This window comes from Brachyhypopomus gauderio, chromosome 7 (genome assembly GCF_052324685.1).
Source record: "Brachyhypopomus gauderio isolate BG-103 chromosome 7, BGAUD_0.2, whole genome shotgun sequence".
NCBI lineage: Eukaryota > Metazoa > Chordata > Actinopteri > Gymnotiformes > Hypopomidae > Brachyhypopomus > Brachyhypopomus gauderio.
The window spans coordinates 10,257,938-10,265,378 of NC_135217.1; the positions used below are offsets into that span (position 1 = coordinate 10,257,938).

Sequence of the window (7,441 nt, forward strand, 5' to 3'; positions counted from 1 at the left end):
TTGGAGAGAGTGTGTGTGTGTGTGTGTGTGTGTGTGTGTGTGTGTGTGTGTGTGTGTGTGTGTGTGTGTGTGTGTGTGTGTGTGTGTGTGTGTGTTGGGGAGTGTGCTGCTCCTCTCTATCTTGAGTATCTTTTCTGTGTTGCTGGTAAAGCAGCTGGGAAACATTTATGTAATGCTGGCATCTCTCCTGGGCAGGTATCACTGTCTCTCTCTCTCTCTCTCTCTCTCTCTCTCTCTCTCTCTCTCTCTCTCTCTCTCTCTCTCCCTCTTCCTCTCTTAGTCTCACTTTCTCTCTTCCTCGTAATCTCACTCTCTCTTGCGTGGGTTCATTGCACACACTAAACTACATTTTAAACCAACATTTCTTGGGACCCTACAGCCTTAGTGTGTGTTTGTCAGAGAGAGAGAGAGAGAGAGGGCGCTGTGGTCTGTAGCGAGGGCAAAATTGTGCTCTCCCACCTGCTGTGCTGTCACAGGGAGTCAAGGACAGATCAGTCCCTGTCTCCACACCACCCTAAACACCAACAGGACAGATCAGTCCCTGTCTCCACACCACCCTAAACACCAACAGGACAGATCAGTCCCTGTCTCCACACCACCCTAAACACCAACAGGACAGATCAGTCCCTGTCTCCACAACACCCTAAACACCAACAGGACAGATCAGTCCCTGTCTCCACACCACCCTAAACACCAACACAACTCTGCTCACTGGGTGCCCCACGAACTCAACACCACTGTGCACATGGCCTTTTTGACACCACACAAAAAGGACCCGCGGACTTCTTCATCATGGCCGCTGGACTTACGTTCCGTGACCTTCTCCGAAGTGGTTAACATCATCACATCGAATCTGAGAGGTCACAGCTGCATGCGTATCACAAGAGATATGAAGGACTGGTTTCAGTGATCAACACCAATGCCAAAACATGATGTCGGAAGACGTAATGCTATCACTGTGGCTCTCGGTTACATTATCGTACACTTAACGGCTGCTGCATTCAGACTGTACTCGGTAGTTGGCATGAAGTTTACCTTACGCTACACCGCAGAGGAAGTTACAGTGTTATATGTACTGTGGAACTGCTGTTGCCGAAGATCAGATGTTTAAAACGGTTACAATTTAAAACACCTATCGTCTCATATTTAATATATGCTAATTACATTTAAATAAACATTCATATTATGTTGCCATCACGGTTGGTGGCACCCCCAAGACGGCACCCCGTGCAGACCCTCTGTTCGTAAACAGACTGCATTCCCCTGTCACACCCTTGACGGAAGGCGGGATTGGGTAACCCTAGGGGCCCGTGAACTTTCTCAGGGACGTGCATATTAAGTCCATGACACTACCGGTCCAGATCAGACAGGCCTTCCAGGCCAGCCATTGGATATGTCCCCGGAGGCTCCGTCCTTCTCCCGTGTCTAACGGGCCATGTGAGAAGTCATGTGACCGGAGAAACGCTGAAGTACTTTACTACATAAGCAGACCCCAAAATGGCTCCATTCATGATCTGTAGCAGCTGGGTGTAAGAAGCTTCTGACTCATATCCTACTGCCCTGAGAGGGATAAGGGTTGAAACTGCCTCGCCTTAAACGTCCCTAAACGTTGTGCATCAAAAGCAATGGGAATAATCAGAAGTCCGACTCGAACATCTGTACCTCACAGCCTGAGAGACTGCGTTCCCTCATCAGGGCAGAACACACTGCTCTTGTTTGTTTGTTAGAGCTAACGTTTGTTTACTATCAGTGTAAGTGCATGAGCACAGTGGCTTCCCCTCATGCATCCTGTGTGAGAGTCAGTACTCCAGAATTTTAAGCAACTTCGTGGATTAACATTGGCATTTGGTTCCGTCCGGAAAGCGGTGTCGGACCGGGCTCGAGTGTTGCGGTGTCATTGCTGTTGTACTGGTCTTGCGTGTGCATGTGTGTGTTACCTAAGCAGTGTAGTCACAGATGAGTGTGTGTGTCGCTCGTCTCCTGTTGGCTTTGGTTGGCTTTGGCTTGTTCCCTTGGTAACAGAGGCAAGTGCCTGCATGTCAGTTGACAGAAGTAGACAATAATGAAGTGGGCGAGAGGAATGTGTGAGGAAAAAGGACAGGAGATTTCTGCGCCTTTTCTGAGAGCCGTTCATGTGTGTGTGTGCGTTTTCACGTGCATGGTACTTGAGCTGATTGAGCCGATGATGGTGAGTTTGTGTATCCCTGTATTAGTGTCTTTGTGTGTGTGTGAGAGAGAGAGAGAGAGACAGAGAGAGAGAGAGAGAGAGAGAGAGAGAGAGAGAGCATAAAGTAGCAGGTTTCAGGACTGCTGAAAAGCCTCCAGTACCGGTGTAACTGAATATGCCCCTGCTGGCGTGGAGGGTGAGGGCAGGCCAGGTCTTCCAAATATAGGCTGTGGTGTGGTGTATCTGATCCTGGGGTGAGCAGTTAGCTCCCTCACATTGTTTCAGACTCAGCCTGGCATTAACAGAAGCACTGGCTGAGGAGCTAAAACAGGCACATCACAAGCAGAACAGCTTGTGCTCTGTGTGTGTGTGTGTGTGTGTGTGTGTGTGTGTGTGTGTGTGTGTGTGTGTGTGTGTGTGTGTGTGTGTATGTGTGTGTGTGTGTGTGTGTGCGTGTGTGTGTGTGTGTGTGTGTGTGTGTGTGTGTATGTGTGTGTGTGTGTGTGTGTGTGTGTGTGTGTGTATGTGTGTGTGTGTGTGTGTGTGCGTGTGTGTGTGTGTGTGTGTGTTTGTCTTCTCCTACTGCTCCTATGTCATCCCTGTGCAGTTTAACAGGGCTTTATTTTAGGCTGACTGGTTCTTTGGGGGGTAAAAGTGACAGAAGGGAAAGTAAATCTTTGTGTACACAGTCAGTCCAAACATCTCAGAATCATAGAGTAAACCAAACATCTCAGAATCATAGAGTAAACCAAACATCTCAGAATCATAGAGTAGTCCAAACAGCTCAGAATCATAGAGTAGTCCAAACAGCTCAGAATCATAGAGTAGTCCAAACATCTCAGAATCATAGAGTAAACCAAACAGCTCAGAATCATAGAGTAAACCAAACATCTCAGAATCATAGAGTAAACCAAACAGCTCAGAATCATAGAGTAAACCAAACATCTCAGAATCATAGAGTAGTCCAAACATCTCAGAATCATAGAGTAAACCAAACATCTCAGAATCATAGAGTAGACCAAACATCTCAGAATCATAGAGTAGTCCAAACATCTCAGAATCATAGAGTAAACCAAACATCTCAGAATCATAGAGTAGACCAAACAGCTCAGAATCATAGAGTAGACCAAACAGCTCAGAATCATAGAGTAAACCAAACATCTCAGAATCATAGAGTAGTCCAAACATCTCAGAATCATAGAGTAAACCAAACATCTCAGAATCATAGAGTAGACCAAACAGCTCAGAATCATAGAGTAGTCCAAACAGCTCAGAATCAGAGCAGGCCAAACAACAGAGCTAGAATCATAGAGTCGTCCAAACACCCAGAATCAGACTAGATTGTATTTGAGACAGGGCTGGTCTGTAGTTTGACTGTGTTTGAGCTGTAGTTGGTCTGTGGTTGGGTTGTCATCGAGCTGTGGTTGATCTGTAGTCAGAGTGTGTTTGGTCCATAGTTGGAATGTGATTGAGCTGTAGTTGGATTATGACTGAGCTGTGGTTGGGTTGTGATTGAGCTGTGATTCTGGTGTTGGAGTCCGTTTGAGCTGTAGTTTAGCTGTGGTGCTGAATGTGGATTTGTGGACTGTGGCAATGGAGCAGTGCTGATTAGCTGCTCATTAGGACAGCATGTTATGAGCCTGCAGATTACTTACTCTCAGCACTCCCTAGACACAGAGAGGGTGGGAGTGTGTGTGTGTGTGTGTGTGTGTGTGTGTGTGTGTGTGTGTGTGTGTGTGTGTGTAATACTTGTGCACATATTTGTGTTTAACCTCCTAGTAAACTGAAACCCTACTGCATATTTAATATGCTTCTTGTGGGCTCCAGCCTTGTGCAAGTGTGAGCGTACGTGCACATCCGGATCTGCACAAAGCCTGGCTTTCACGCCGCTCTGAATACACCCATAGCCCAGCAGTGCCTCGCCATAAACACAGTGTGCCAGACCTGAAACCTGCCTTCGTGTGTGTGTGTGTGTGTGTGTGTGTGTGTGTGTCTGTGTGTGTGTGTGTGTGTGTGTGTGTGTGTGTGTGTGTGTGTGTGTGTGTGTGTCTCTGTGCGTGTGCATGTGTGTGTCTGACACAACTCTTAAGAGATTCGCTCTGCTTTGGCGATTTTTCTTGCGGCTAGGAGCATCACACTTGCAAGCTCCAGACTGGCCAAACTGCCAGGTCTCCAGAGTTTTTCCTCTGTTGTCCATCAGTGAAGACAGGTAGAGGGAGGGGTGAGATGATGACCTCCTCTGCCCACACACACACACACACACACACACACACACACACACACACACACACACACACACACACGTATAAGGAGAACAACAAAAAACAAACAACAGATTTTTGTGTGTGTTTTTGGCCTATTTCACACCATCACACAGTCTGTGATATTAATGGAATATTCTCACATTTTTGAAAGAGATGATAATGAAGTTGAGTAAAACAGACATTATTAATACAGAATAACATTATTCAGTCAGTGATTTCCCTTGGCGTCCTTTCCCTTTAGAACAGAAAAGCACATCTGTCACCGGTAAAACAGAAACACATGGAACACATGCAGGTATGTTAAACACTGTTCTTTCCATCACTCCATCCATCCTCTCCTCCTCCACATATATGATAGGCATTGATTTCTCTATCACACAAATGATAGACACCAACTTCTCTATCACGCTCATAGTTGCTATCCTCTCTACAACACATATGACAGACAACTGTCCTATCCGACATGGTAATGTTGGCCAACAATCCTGTATTGGCAGTTTTGAGGAACAAAGTGAATAAATGAATGAATTCATTCATTAATAGAGGGACGGGGACAAAACTGATGGGCATAAGTGGGTGGGAAGAATGAATAGATGAATTGTGTTGGCACACATGTGTTTGCTTGGCTGTCATTTTTACAACCATTCACGATGCTAGATGCATTGTAACCGACTCTGTGTGTGTGTGTGAAAGGGAGAGAGAGAGAGAGAGAGAGAGAGAGAGAGAGAGAGAGAGCGAGCACTGAAGTGGTGGACTGTAATGATGCTTGTAGAACTCACAATTAAATAAAAACCAAAATCATCTCCATGTATATAATGTAGAGATTTCCTTTTTTTAAAAAAAAAACAACATTCTGCTAGAGTGATGAAATGCTGGGGAATAGGCATGTGTGTGTGTGTGTGTGTGTGTGTGTGTGTGTGTGTGTGTGTGTGTGTGTGTGTGTGTGCGTGCGTGTGTGTGGTTCTTTAGGAAGTGTATGAATGTAATCATGCATACATGTGCATGCATGCATGCGTAAATATGTATAATTATTTAAATGATGCATGATACACAGGTGGGTGGGTGTGTGTAAGCACTTAACACTGGTTCAGGCATCTCTAGTTTGGCCAGAATAACAGAGGCAGATGGTCCGTTTATAATAGGAGGGACTTCTGTGGTCAGCCACGCAAATTGATCCTCTGTCTCTGCAATGGGCCTATTATCCTACCGGTTCACATCCAGACTGCCCAGTGCCAACACACACACAAATACATTGAAATAGGGACAGTCAAAGTCCACTGCGAAGAGATAGGAAACAGTGGGCGGGTCTTCAGGCGTTTTGGGGGAGGGCTTGGCCTGTTTCTCCATATGTTCTTAGATTGTTTGGCACTTTCAAACTCTCCCCCTCCCACCGTTCTATCCATCAAACACAGCAGCATAATTCAGTCCGGCCTGAGTTTTCTGACCTTCAATTTCATGTGTGTCCTCTCTTTTATGATTTAATCATTCACTCCATTCATGAATTCCTTTGCAACCTAATTTTCTCCTTTTATCTCCTCTCTTCCCTCCTTTCAGTCCACATCCACCGACCCCACACTCATTACCACGGCTGGACGATGAATAAAAGCTCCGCATTCTGAAAAAAGAAAAAGTCAGATGTCTCCATTTTAGAGATTTTTCTTTTGACCTGCTGATTTTGAATATTTAGCACAAATGTGACTATTTTTCACACATCAAACGATAACTCGAATGATTTGTGGGAAGCGTTTTCAGGACTTACAGCCAAAATGATTCATATCATTCTCATTTGTTTCACTAAAATGTTATTGTCAGCAACATCTCACATAAAATAGAATAAAATCTGAGTCATATATGATCTTCAGATGCTTAGTGTTCAAAGTGAGTGAAGTGTTTGTTCATGTGTCGTCTGGCATTAAGTTGTAACTAAAGTGAATGTTCCTACAGGCATCGATTTCCTTCTGTGTTCCTCGTTACCTGGAAGGTCTCTTTGTAACATCCAGCGTCTGAGTCTGCCATCACGTTGACACCCCATCTCCCCTGATAATGGGTTTCCATTATTTTGATGTCTTGATGAAACCATCCACCCATTTCATCCCTGAAGTCGTCGCAACTGTCAGTAAAGGAGTCCAGCTGAGAAACAATAAAATGTACCTTGAGACTCATCTTGCAACATGCCATTCACAATCTGTTCATAATCTGTTCATAATTAGGTGCATTCGTGTTACCAAGAAACACTTGAAGCTAGTCAACACAAGATTTTTTTTTTTTGCCATTTTCAAGAGGCTGACCCTGTTTTGCCATTTTCAAGAGGCTGACCCTGTTTTGTCTTTTCAAGAGGCTGACCCACCAGTATTCCAAAACTTCCAAGTTACCGCAAAGCAGCCGGATGTAATTACTGTATGTGTAATTTAATGTTTTGAAGAAGTAGGCCCTGTATTTGTGTTTCTCCTTCAACTGCACAAAGTGCACAACAGACACTGACGCGCATTTATTGCTGTTACCCAAGAGAATCCCTTTCAGTCTTTGTTTTCTTGAATCAATAAACGTACACTCTTCATACACTTGCATCCTAAGCGACTCCCAGCTTTTCTATTAAACCCGGAATGCAGAATGTGCGAGTTTCAACCTTGGAAAAATTGCATGTGAATTCTCGTTCTCAGTTCCTGTACCACAAGAAAGATGCACCAGCTGCTATTAAGTTCCTGGCTTTCAAACGTGATCCCAGAAGTTTTGCAGTTTTTTTGTCTCGAATCCTATTGTTCAATTCGGCCTGCGAAAAAAGTCTTGGGCAATTCGCCATCGTCTGGAACATAGTTGCATATGTGTCATCATCACTGTCTGTACAACACTCACTTTCTGTCGTGGCCTCCTTGGTTTTCTGTGACACAGGAACAGGAATGCTGTCTTTGTGCCATGACAAATCTGGATAACAAATGTATTTTTTATATGTACTGTTTGTTGTAACCAGACGTATATTTACAGTTTCAAAGCAGCGGAGAGAAACAGCAGG

At 44.7% G+C, this 7,441-nt stretch overlaps 1 long non-coding RNA gene across 1 annotated transcript; it reads left to right on the top strand.

The window, feature by feature from the left end:
- The first annotated feature begins 1,968 nt into the window (after positions 1 to 1,968).
- Positions 1,969 to 6,085, top strand: LOC143518199 (uncharacterized). Its single transcript, XR_013132081.1, has 4 exons — positions 1,969 to 2,188; positions 4,295 to 4,388; positions 4,673 to 4,726; positions 5,986 to 6,085. It is a non-coding gene; the product is annotated as an uncharacterized LOC143518199 (long non-coding RNA).
- Positions 6,086 to 7,441: the final 1,356 nt, after the last annotated feature.